General features: G+C 48.2%; 1 protein-coding gene across 3 annotated transcripts in view; it reads right to left on the bottom strand.

The window, feature by feature from the left end:
• Window positions 1-12,908, bottom strand: part of OSBP2 (oxysterol binding protein 2) — a 155,904-nt gene that overhangs the window by 102,406 nt on the left and 40,590 nt on the right. The gene's annotated exons all lie outside the window — the stretch shown is intronic.

Raw genomic sequence — 12,908 nt, 5'->3', positions numbered from 1 at the left:
TCTAGAATAGCCTTCCTCTTGCTTCCCCAGAATCCGAGAGCGTTTGAAGCCAAGGTACCCATTTGGGGGGGGGGGGCAGAGAAATACAAAGGAAGAGGTCACAGTCGAACACAAATGCAACAGCGCCACAGTGCGGCTGCTTAGAAATGTGTAGAAATGTCACTGCAATCACTGTCTTCTTGCTCAATGCCAGAGTTGTCAAGTGTATGGAAGATGGGCACGTTTTATTACTGGTCATCTCTTTGGCCCAAAGACATCTTTGGGAATTGGAAAATAAAACTAATATATTTTAGTGCCCGTATACAGATCTAAGGTGCAGCCACATTTGGAGTACTGCGTACAGTTCTGGTGGCTGTGACTCAAAAAGGACACCGCAGAACGGGGAAAGGTACAGAAGAGGGCGATGATTGTTCGAAGTGTTTTGTGAGCCACCTCGAGATTGTTTTAATGAATGGCGCCATAGAAACTCAACAATAAAATAAATAAATAGCAAGATGAACACCTTCCTCATGAGGCAAGGCTACAGCATCTGGGGGCTTTTAAGTTTGGAAAAGAGGCAACTACAGGAAGACAGGATAGAGCTGTATAAAGTTATGCATGGTGTGGAAAGCAGGGGTGTGCACGAACCGGTTTGGAGGCCCTTTCACGGACCTCCAAACCGGTTCGAAAGTCGGCCGGTTCGGCCAGTTTGAAGGGGAGGAGATAGCTTTAAGGACCGGGGAGGGTGCTCTTACATCCCCCCGCTGCATTTCTCCCACTGGCCGCCCCACGGGACCGTTTGTTAACACAGTGCCAATAGGGGAAACAGCACCCTCCCCGGTCCTTAAAGCTATCCCCCCCACCCCGCACCTTCGAACCAGCAGTCGCCAGTTCTGTGCACATCCCTAGTGGAGGGTGTGGTCAGAGAGACTTTCTTTCTCACACACAACACTAGAACCAGGGTTCAGCCCATGAAACTCAGAGGAGAGCTGGTCTTGTGGTAGCAAGCATGACTTGTTCCCTTAGCTAAGCAGGGTCCGCCCTGGTTGCATATGAATGGGAGACTTGATGTGTGAGCACTGTAAGATATTCCCCTTAGGGGATAATGGGGCCACTCTGGGAAGAGCAGAAGGTTCCAAATTCCTTTCCTGGCAGCATCCCCAAGACAGGGCTGAAAGAGATTCCTGCCTGCAACCTTGGAGAAGCTGCTGCCAGTCTGTGAAGACAATACTGAGTTAGATGGACCTACGGTCCGTCTGACTCAGTATATGGCAGCTTCCTATGTTCCCAACTGATTGTCAAGAAATTTAGGGCTGACAAAAGGGAGATGAAAGACAGAGAGAAGTGGGAAGCCTGCCATCCAGTTCTCCCAAGGCCAGCTGAGCATCCTGCAATCTGCCGAGGAACCGAGTCAGTGAAGTCATCTTCATTCCCCATTCCAACAAACATCTGTGATCCAACACACGTAAACAAGCCCATTTGTGCCTCCCTCTTTACTCAACTGAAGTCAAAGCTTTCTTAGCTGGGACCCGGAAAGTGTGATTTGTGCAAGCCCAGCAAAGCAGGATTAATCCCGATTTGCTGAGATTGCTTGAACTGGGGAACTGATTTGGACGTCACAGGACACTTAAACCACAAAAGCTTTAAAATCCAGCTGTCTGCAGACTTGCCTGGGGTCCTCCACACTGTGGTTTCTTGGCTCTTTTGAATGCCACAATCAGTTCTAAGGCTGGAAGGAAGCCGATAGCACCCACTTGGCCTTATTCAAAATGATGGGAAATTTTTTGTAACTTGCCATCCTTCCGACAATAGTGTTCACAGCATGACAGAGTCTAAACCTTCCTCCAATCCCAGTGAGTCTCCATACATAGGAACATAGGAAGCTGTCGGCCTGAGTCAGACCATGGGTCCATCAAGCTCAGTATTTTCTACACTGACTGGCAGCAGCTCTCCAAGGCTCCCAGCAGGAGTCTCTCACTGTAGGGATGTGCACGGAACCAGTTGGGGGTGGCTCAAGGGTGGAGAAAGGATACCTTTAAGGGTGGGGGAGAGTGCTTTTATCCCTCCTGTCTCCCCCGCTGATGCTGCACTTTAGCCGTGTACCTCGTTGGACCAGAAGGGACCAGAAGTACCCGGCGGGTGCATGCACATTGCCCATGCACCCAACATGTGCTTGAGCGAGTGCGACGTGCACACGCACATGTCCCACACGCACTGGGTACTTCCGGTCCGACGAGGCAATGGGGCAGCAGAAAGGTACGCCCCACCAGACCCTTTTAAAGTGCGGGGGGGACACGGCAGGAGGGATAAGCGCACCCTCCCCCGCCCTTAAAGGTATCCCCCCCTCCCCACCTTCGAACCGGCCAAACCGCCAGTCTTTCGAATCTGTTTGGAGGCCCGTAAAAGAGCCTCCGAACAGGTCCGTGGCACATCCCTATCTCACAGCTCTGTCTGGAGATACTGCCAGGGATGGAACCTGGGACCTTTGGCCTGCAAAGCAGATGCTCTGATCCTGAGCTGTGGCCCTGAGCTGGATGTGGCTGCTGCACTGGCAACAGAGAGGTCCGCCCTTGCCTTCCTTGGAGCACAGGCGGCTGCTGTTACGGTGCTACCAACTCAGAAGCACAGTTTTCCTGGGGAGACCCAATGGTGGCATCCGCCAATATGACCACTACCCGAGCACAAGGTAGTTAGTGGCTATCCATCTGGCATCCTGTTGTGTTGTATTAAGGGAGAGCAATTAGGGGAGCAGCAGCCTGGGCAGATATTTTGTGTGTGTAGGAGAGGAAGTCGGAAGGCATATCGTTTTAACACGTTAGAACAGCCTTGCTGCATGAGGCCCAAGGCCTATCTCGTGAGCATCCTTTTTCACACAGTGGTCCACCGGTAAGGGATTAAGGCATGCCCTCCCCGCTGCCATTGCTCCCCTGCAACTGGGATTTAGATGCATCGTGCTTCTGAGGCTGGAGGGAACCTATAGCCCTCGGACTAGTAGCCACTGATAGACCTGTTCTCCATGAATTTGTCTGTCCCTTTTCAAGCCAAACCACCATCCTGCTGCAGAGATAACATAGACTGGGTGAATTCACGTTCAGGTATTGACAGAGGCGCCAGATTTCTAGACATGCTAAATGACTGTGCCTTAGAACAGTTGGTCGTGGAACCAACCACAGAGAAGGCAAACTTGGACTTAATCCTGAGTGGTGCTCAGAACCTGATGTGAGATGTCAGAATTGCAGAACCATTGGGGAACAGTGACATAGTGTGATCCAGTTCAGCTTATATGTGAGTGAAGCACTGCCAAGGAAGTCCAACACAGATGTGTTGGACGACGGAAGAGGAAACTTCTCAAAAATGAGGGGACTGGTTAAAAGGAACCTCAAAGGGGAACTCGGGAGGGTCAGATCACTCCAGAAAGCATGGGACTTACTCAAAACTACCATCATAGACGCTCAGGTGGAATGTATACCAAGAAGGAGGAAAGGTACCACCAAGTTCAGGAGGACACCAACGTGGCTAACAAGTAGAGTAAGGGAAGCTATAAAAGGGAAGACTACTTCCTTCAAAAAATGAAAGTCCTGCCCAAATGAAGAGAACAGGAAGGAACATAAAACTCTGGCAAAAGAAATGCAAGGACACAAATGCAAGGATGCAAAGAGAGAGTTTGAGGAGCATATAGCTAGAACATCTTTAAACACCTTTCAATATAGCAGCAGCAGAAAACCTGCCAGGGAGGTGGTTGGACCCTTGGATGATAAGGGCGTGAAAGGGATTGTTGAGGACAAGGGGGTTGTAGAGAAGCTGAACGAGTTCTTCGCATCTGTCTTCACGGCCGAGGATACTGACCATATATCTACTCCAGAACTAAGCCAATTTCAGGTGACGAGAGAGGATGTTCATCTGGAAAAACTAAAACTTAACAAATTGCCAGGGCCAGATGGTATCCACCCAGGAGTTCTGAAGGATCTTAAATGTGAAATTGCTGATCTCCTAGCAAAAATATGTAACTTCTCTCTACAATCGGGCTCTGTAACAGAGGACTGGGAAGTAGCTAATGTAACTGATTTTCAAAAAGGGATACAGGGGGATCTGGGAAACTACAGGCTGGTTAGCTTAACTTTGGTGCCGGGTAAATTGATGGGAAGCATACTGAAGGACAAAATTGTTATACATATAGAGAGCAGACCTGCTCAACTGCAGGAAGGCTGAAGTTGAGCAGGCCTTGCAGAAGGAGAACCAGCATGGCTTCTGCAAGGGAAAGTCTTACCTCACTAACCTTTTGAAGTTCTTTGAGAGTGTCATGTGGATAAAGGTCCAAGTTGACTTCCAAAAGGCTTTTGACAAAGTTCCCCACCAAAGGCTCTTGAGAAAACTTAGCAGTCATGGGATAAGGGGACAGGTTCATGTGTCGATTGGTAACTGGTTGGAGGACAGGAAACAGAGGGTAGGAGTAAATGGAGAGTTTTCACAATGGAGGGAAGCAGGAAATGGGGTCCCCCAGGGATCGGTACTGGGACCAGTGCTCTTTAACTTGTTCATAAATGAGCTAGAAGTTGAGGTAAGCAGCGAAGTGGCCCAATTTGTAGATACACTAAACTCTTTAGGGTAGTGAAATCCAAAACAGATTGTGAGGAGCTCCAAAAGGATCTCTCCAAACTGGGAGAGTGGGCGACAAAATGGCAAATGCGGTTCAGTGTTGGCAAGTGTAAAGTGATGCATTTGGGGGTGAAAAACCCCAACTTAACATATACACTGATGAGGTCTGAGCTGTCAGTGACTGACCAGGAGAGAGATCTTGTTGAGGTCATGGTGGTCAGCTTGCTGAAAGTGTCTATGGTGCAGCCTTATTTGGAGTACTTTGTACAGTTCTGGCCACCATATCTTAAGAAGGACATTGTAGAACTGGAAAAGGCGCAGAAGAGGGCAGCCAAGACCGGGAGCAGTCTGGCCTGGAGCACCTTCCTGATGAGGCAAGGCCACAGCATCTGGGGCTTTTTAGTTGGGAAAAGAGGAGACTACAGGGAGACGGGATAGAGATATATGAAATTATGCGGGGTGTGGAGAAGGGTGGGCAGAGAAATTTTTCTCCCTCTCTCAACATTACAACCAGGGGCCATCCCATGAAACTGAAGGTTGGGAAATTTGGGACTGACAAAAAGAAGTGCTTTTTCAGACAGTGCATAATTAATCTATGAAGGGTAATTGAAGTCACCCATTATTACAGCTGAGAAATGTTGCTGCCACGCCACTCTCAAACAAGACAGCATATCCTTGGCAGGACTGATCCATATCTGGAAATGTTTAAGGGGGGTGGGGATATCCAGGGAAGCAATAACTCCACTTATTCACAATACAGATGGTTGTGAGTTACCATGAGACCCATTAGCAACTGGGAAGTGAAGGAAAATGTTGAAATATGCAATTTTGAAGCTGTCATAAATCTTCAATGTGCTTCTAGGATTCATTTGGCCACAAAGTGCAAGGCAGACTGACACTATGAAATGTATCTAGCAAATAGCTGAAATGACACAACTGCCTAAGTCTAGAAGGAACAGGCAAGAACGTCAGTTCATGAATCATTGCTTATTCAATACTGAAGTGAGAAATGCAATATTCAACCATATTTTGTGTTGCAAAAATGGGTTCTCTGTAACTTTCTTTGTCCATTTCAGTGAGAGAGCACAGCCACACGATGGACAACAGAGACAGATGAGACCAAGTTTTAGTAGAGCCAGCGTGGTGTAGTGGTTAAGAGTGCTGGACTAGGACCGGGGAGACCCGAGTTCAAATCCCCATTCAGCAATTATACTAGCTGGGTGACTCTGGGCCAGTCATTTCTTTCTCAGCCTAGCCTACTTCACAGGGTTGTTGTGAAAGAGAAACTTAAGTATGTAGTACACCGCTCTGGGCTCCTTGGAGGAAGAGCGGGATATAAATGTAATAATAATAATAATAATAATAATAATAAACATTTTGGCTTACACCATCAGCAACAGGTTTTGTTTTTTTAACAAGGTTGTGTGAGCACATACAGCTCACAAAGTATAAGCTACAGGCTGTCTATGCTCACACCGCCTTAAAAAAAACTCCATCTGTTGCCAATGAAAGGTGTAAGCCCAAACAGTCATCTAAAATTTGGTTCTCTCTCGTCAGTCATCTTTTTGTATTATCTATACAATGTAGTCCCTGAGCTTATCCTTCCAGGATCCAGAGCCTCCTGCCAAGCCTGTTACGCTCGTCTTATGATAGCATGACTTGTCCCCTTAGCTAAGCAGGGTCTGCCCTGATTTGCATTTGAATGGGACACTAGAAGTGTGAGGGATGGAGCCGCTCAAGGAAGAGCAGAAGGTTCCAAATTCCCTCTCTGACAGCATCTCCAAGACAGGGCTGAGAGATATTCCTGCCTGCAACCTCAGAGAAGCTGCTGCCAGTCTGTGAAGACAGTACTGAGCTAGATGAACGTAGGAAACTGACTCACTGTATGGCAGTTTCCTACCTTCCTAACTTTCAGATTTTACCCATGCACTCAATAGTATCTCTTTTAAGAGGAAGTAGTTAGAGGCCTTCCTCTGATCTAAGCCCTTTTTGGTCCTTCCCCACCTCTACTTTAAAGATGTGGCTCTATTCAGAGGAGAAGAAGAAAGTCCCTATAAGTGGCACCACAACAAGGCAGGCCCATCTGCACAGCGTTAAGTACAGGAAGGGAGAGAAGAAAGTTTCATCTTTTTAAGAAGAGAAGCAGCATGACGGCATGGAACAGAGCCGTGCTGCTGGAAAGGCTGGGTGTCAGTGAACGGAGAACATCCAAGGTCTGAAGAGCCCTGCTAGCTCAGCCCCAAAGCCTCTCTTGGCCAACACCTTGTTCCCCACAGGGGCCAACCAGACGTCCCAACTGACAGAGGCGTCTTGCCTCTGAGCCTGGAGATGCCCGTGTCACGTGATAACTGCCAGTGAAGGACACCTTCTTTTAAAGCCACCTAAGCTTTTGGCAGTGCATTGCATAAGTTATGGTCTCTATATGGAAGATGTTTGAGAATCGGGCCTAGAGAAGAGAAGATATGGAAGGGGCAAAGATGGCAACTTGGTGTAGCAAAACACTCTTATGTGGGAGAGGGTGGCCAGGGGAAAATGGGGCATAAATGAGGATGTAGGAGAGCCGAGCAAATTTTACTAGAAGAAAGGAGGTAGAAGAAGCCACTGACACTCTCTCTTCGTAACCCACACAGTCCATGTTGCAGATCGGGAAGCCAACCCCAGGACGTGTTACCAGCTGCGTCTCAGCACCAGCGTTTCCTGTAACAGGGGGTCCCAGATACTGCTGCATCCACTCTGTCCTTTATTGCCCTATACCGCCCAGAGCTCTTGGATGGGGCAAGGAGAAATGTAATAAATAAATAAATTTACAACGTGATCACAGGAAAAACACTGATGAGAGATAAACTTAAGGGGTTGGATGCAGAACGTCTGACCTATCTTTTTGCAGATGCAATTCCATATGTCAGTTGTCCAACTGCCACCTTCACTATACTTTCTTTTAAACTCAGAAAGGAATTTATATTGTGCTGGTCTGTGATCGTAATAAAGGGATTGATTGATTGATTGAATTGATTGAAAGGGATTTATATGTTCCGAAATGTACCTTTGGTTTTCATTCAAGCTAACTGATGTAACTTTTCAGTATGTTGTATTTTTTCTGCTATGTTATGCTGTATTATCACCTGTAGTCACAAAAACAAAGTTATTGCTACTGCAGATGTTGCTGATTACAGCTCCCATCTTCCCCAGCTGCTATGGCCTTTAGCTGGGGGTGATGGGAGTTGTAGTCAATATCTGGGAAGTCCTGTTACAGGGAACACTTCTCAGCAGCCTCACAATATACAAATGGAGGCTGAGAGGGAGGGAATGTAGGAAGCTGCCATATACTGAGTCAGACCCTTGGTCCCTCCGACTTAGTATTATCTTCACAGACTGGCAGCGGCTTCTCCAAGGTTGCAGGCAGGAATCTCTCTCTCAGCCTTATCTGGGAGATGCCAAGGAGGGAACTTGGAACCTAGATGTTCTTCCCAGAGGGGCTCCATCCCTTAAGGCGAATATCTTACAGTGCTCACACTTCTAGTCCTCATTCATATGCAACCAGGGCAAGCCCTGCTTAGCTAAGGGGACAAGTCATGCTTGCTACCACCAGAACAGCTCTCCTCCCTTTTAAAGGGAGGAAGGGAGGCCAGGTTCCTTGCTGGGTAAAATGGTTGTCATAAACAGAATGGAATCCTCATTTTCTGGTTTAAAAGAAAAAAAGAAAAACACAAATAACAAAACAAGCCACAAGAGGTTACATGCATGCAACATTTATTAACAAACAGAGAAGATGAAATGTTAAATGTGTGACATTAACTGGTCAATGTTGTTAGCCACATTGGGAAGGAGCGAGTGTGAATCCAGCAGTTGAAATGAACACAGGCATGCAACACAAAATGTCAAAAGAAAAACACAAGTTTTACAGGGGTGGAAAGATATGAATGCAAAAGACAAAGAACATTTTCAAACAGGCACAAATACATACAGTATATCAGCAGATACAACATTTCAGCCACAGACCGGCTGTCATATTCTACAACATGACACATGCCATTTCAAGGTCATGGGGTCTCTGTGGAGAAAAGGCACCGTATTGTGGCTCCAAAGCCGCTCTGTCGGTATTCACCAAGGAAGCCAGCCCTGTGCCCAAAGTGATGGTTAAGGAAAACTGCCTGGTCTGAACCCTCTCTTCTGAAATAGACAGCCGAAGCTTTGCAAATTGGGAGGTTCACTCTGGGGTACTCGGGAAGGAAGAGGAAGAGCATCTCTATGGAAAAGCTTTAGCTTCTTTAGCTTTCTATAATTTTCAGTTTCAATTTGAACCTAATAATTGTTTTTAATCTGACTTTTTTAAAAAAAAATTATTACTTGTATCTGTGTCTAATTTATGATAGATAGACAGACAGACAGACAGATGCAGGAGAAGAGAGAACCAGCAGCCACTGGAAAAGTGAACAGGTGGCCATACCAAGCACAGACACCCCACGTGCACACACACACACACACACACTTTTCTAAAGGGAGGACCCAAGCCAGACATCCCTTTCATTCAGTCTTGCATACAGAAAACTTATTTCTAACCATCACTCCGGAATCGGGCCGGTGGGGGGGGCTACATCCCAAAAGCAGCTTAAACTCAGGGCAACTGCTGGGTGTGGGCTGAGCTCAAAGAGTTCAGAAATAAATATATATGATATAATAATTAATCTCCGTATCCGCCTTGTTGCAGTCTCCAGTTGCAGGTTCTCAGAACTATGTCAAAAGCCACAATAATGGCTAAAAACCTGTAGCCTTTCCTTTATTTGTTTATTGATTGATTGATTGATTGATTTAATTTATTTTTATACCGCCCTAACCCAAGGTCTCAGGGCGGTTCACAACAAATAAAAACAGTAAAACACTAATTAAAAACAAGAACAGAAAATTTAAAAGCAAGAAATTTAAAACACAGTTTAAAATGTTAAAACAAGATCCTAAAAACAACACTAAAACAATCAAAAACAATTGATTGTAAACCACTCAGTGGTGCAAGTTTGGGGCGGCACAGAAATATTTTAAATACATTTTAAAAACAAACAAACAAACAAAGGGAAGATCGGTGAAGAATAAGTGGTACATCATAACCTGCTGGATTAGGGACTTCCCAGAGCTGCTTCAGTAAAATCTAGCGGAGTGTTCATTGCAAGGCCTGGAGGCCAGTGGGGACCCCCATCCACCCCAAATGCGGCCCCCTGACTAATTGTATATGCGGCCAGTGTGAAGCTTCAGCCAAAGCTGAATCCTCTGCACAGTTCCCCTGGCACCAGGTGGAGACTACCATCCCCATTGTGCAGTGCTGCATTTGTCCAGCGCTGGGGGGGGGAAGGGGTGCCCCTTCAAGGGAAACGGAGCCCTCGTGAGCCCCGGCACCCTCTTGGAAGGCATGCACAGAGTGCTGGGAAGTGTCACCCTTCCCAGCAGGGCTTCTCTCCCAGAGCTCCTAGAAGAGGGCTCCGTCTCTCTTGAAGGGCCCTCCCGGCATTGAGAAACACGCAGGACTGTGCCGAGGTCAGCACAGTGGAGAAGGGCTCTTGCTTTGAAGGGTTTTTTTGCCGCTTGAAAAAGAGTGGAGACCACTGACCCTCGTCCTTCATAGTTCTTTAGCACGGGATGCTCAAGTGCTCAAAGCACTTGGCACAATCTCAGCATTGCTGTACTGTAGGACAGTATTATCCCGGACATGGTGGGTGGAAGGCTGAGAGAATGGCTTGCCTATGGCCACGCAGCAAGTTTGGGATTCAAACTGGGGGCCTCTCCGTTCATTCCTCGGCCCCTCCGCCACAACCAGATTTCACTCACCATCCAAAGGGGCACACCCTGTGCAACGGATGCAGACTCTCCCTCCCTCCCACTGCTGGGAGGGTGGTGCCCAGACTGCCCCCAGACCGCACCCCTTAACTCTTAGGATCTAGGACAAGGAAGCGCGGACCCGAGAAGACCAGCCGCTCGTCTAGAAAGCAAGCCAAGAAGAGAGCAATGGAAGCAGCGGCCACTAGGGAGCACCCGAGAACCACAGCAAGATAGGAGAAGCTGCTCCAAGGCAGAGTGAAGTCACAGGAAAGCTCTGGGGTTTTGTCATATGACACAACAGCGCTAGGGTTTCAAACGGCAACGCATCTAGGAGCGGGAGGGAGGGGGAAACGGATGCTCTGGCAAAAGAGGCACTAAGCAATTCAGGTCCTTCCATCACAGGCAGCACTCTGGGTTGCCACAGCCACATGGGCTACAGCCACCATTCCCTAGGCAATGCACAAGGCTGTCATGCGGCAGGAAAGCATGCCCAGGTGGGGCTGCTGTGGGTCAAGTTGGGCCAGATCTGGGGACTGCTCTCTGTAAACACACTCCAATGAAGAACAGTTTTGTCATCTCAGCAGGGAAGTCCTATATATACATGGACATTAGCAACAACCCAGCTGGATCATGCCCAAGCAGTGGTGCCTCTAATTTTTCGCATCAGTGTGCGGAATGAGTTTTGTTCTGGGCGGCAGCATCAAGGCAGTGTGTGCACATGTACAAAGTGAGGCCTTTCTGGTTCAGCCTGAGCGGGATCTAAAATTAACTGAGCGGACATCTAAAAACTTGTGAATGAGCACACCTGCGCACAGCTTAGAGGGACCACTGGGCCCAAGGCCTGTTTCCCAGGGTGGTCCACCTCTGGGAAGCCCCAGGCAAGAGATAAAAGGCCTGTCTTGCTGTTGCTGCCCTCCCCTGGGATCCGGAGGCCGCCTGCCTCTGAGCCTGGAGGGAGCCTGTAAGCATCAGGACTAGTAGCCACGGAGGGACTTGTCCTCCATGAATCTGCCCAAGCACCCTTAAAAGCCGTCCAAGCTGGTGGCCAGCTCCACATCCCCTGGGAGAGAATGCCACAGGTTAATTATGGGTGGTGTGAAAAAGTACTTCCTCTTGCTCCTAAATTTCCCAACCTTCAGTTTCACGGGATGACTCCCGGTTCTAGTGTTGTGAGAGAGGGAGGAAAATTCCTCCCTACCCGCTCCATACACGCCATGCCTAATTTGATAAACCTCTCCCAAGTCTCCCAGGTCACCTCTTTTCCAAACTAAAAAGCCCCCGATGCTGTAAGCCTTGCCTCCTAAAGAAGGTGCTCCAGGCCCCTGATCATCTGGGTTGCTCTCTTCTGCACCTTTCCCCTTTCTACAGCAATACCTCTTTTGAGACTACACAAGGTTGCCCTCTTCTGCACCTTCTCCAGTTCTACAATGTGCTTTTGAGATGTGGTGACCAGAACTGTATGCAGTGCTCCAAGTGTGGCCACACCACAGATCTGTATAAGGGCATTATAATATTCGCACTTTCCCCTTCCTAATGATCCCGGGCATGGGATTTGCCTTTCACAACCACCGCACCCTCAGTCGACATACGAGCCTAGACAGCGCCACATTTACTTCCGACACCCAGCACTGCCGAGCCGTCACACTTACTTGGAAGCGGCACCCCCTTCTCAGACCACACAACACATCATCTTAGCCAGATTAAGCACTGCTCTGTCCCAATCTTCCTTTTAAGCCAAGCTGAAGTGGGTTTTGCAGGGTGAGAAGGTTTGGGCAAGGGAGTCCAGTCGCTTTTGGCAGGCTGGCTCTGATGTGACATTCTTGGGCAGTGACTCTACAGTCCTAACAGCAGCTTCTGGTTCAGTACAAACATCCAGCAGCACATGAAGAGAAAGAACAGCCCAGCCTTCATTCAGCTCCTGACACCTCTGAGAGGCCGAGGGAGCAAGGAGGAAGAAGCGGTTATCCAAAAGGCTCCGAACACAAGGGAAAGGCAACCCCAGGTGACCCCCGTCACCAAGTTGCATAATGCACACATCCATTAAGCCCAAGCAGCAGGCTGAAAAGCAGCAGCGGAACAGGAGGGTGCCTATGGCAGGAGTAATTAAGCAGACACCCCCCAACAACAGTCTCTAAGAAAGATGGCTTCACTCGTGGGCAGCTCCCCACGGCTGCCAGGAGAGGAGGCGCGGCAGGCTGTTCTCGTGGTCCCCGCAGAGAACACTACCCTTCTTCCCATGAAATCAGCAGGAATTAATCACACGCCCTGAGCGTGCTAAAAAAAAATAAAAATCCCGAGGGGAGACTGCTTGTTTATTTTTAGTGCTAGATGTAGGCAAAACATGGTTTGATGGTCTCTAAAGAGGATTAGACATCCCTTTAATCCATGTTATGACATTGCTCTGCTTTCAAGCAGTATGAAGTGGCAACCTTCAGGATCAGAGCCACCCCACGAGCGCCTAAGCAAGACCTGGTGGCTCTGTGCACAAATGAGGTGGAATCTGGGCGGTGCAGGTGACAGAGCAT

Source organism: Hemicordylus capensis, chromosome 15 (genome assembly GCF_027244095.1).
Source record: "Hemicordylus capensis ecotype Gifberg chromosome 15, rHemCap1.1.pri, whole genome shotgun sequence".
Classification (NCBI taxonomy): Eukaryota; Metazoa; Chordata; class Lepidosauria; order Squamata; family Cordylidae; genus Hemicordylus; species Hemicordylus capensis.
This window is presented reverse-complemented; position numbering and strand designations above follow the sequence as displayed.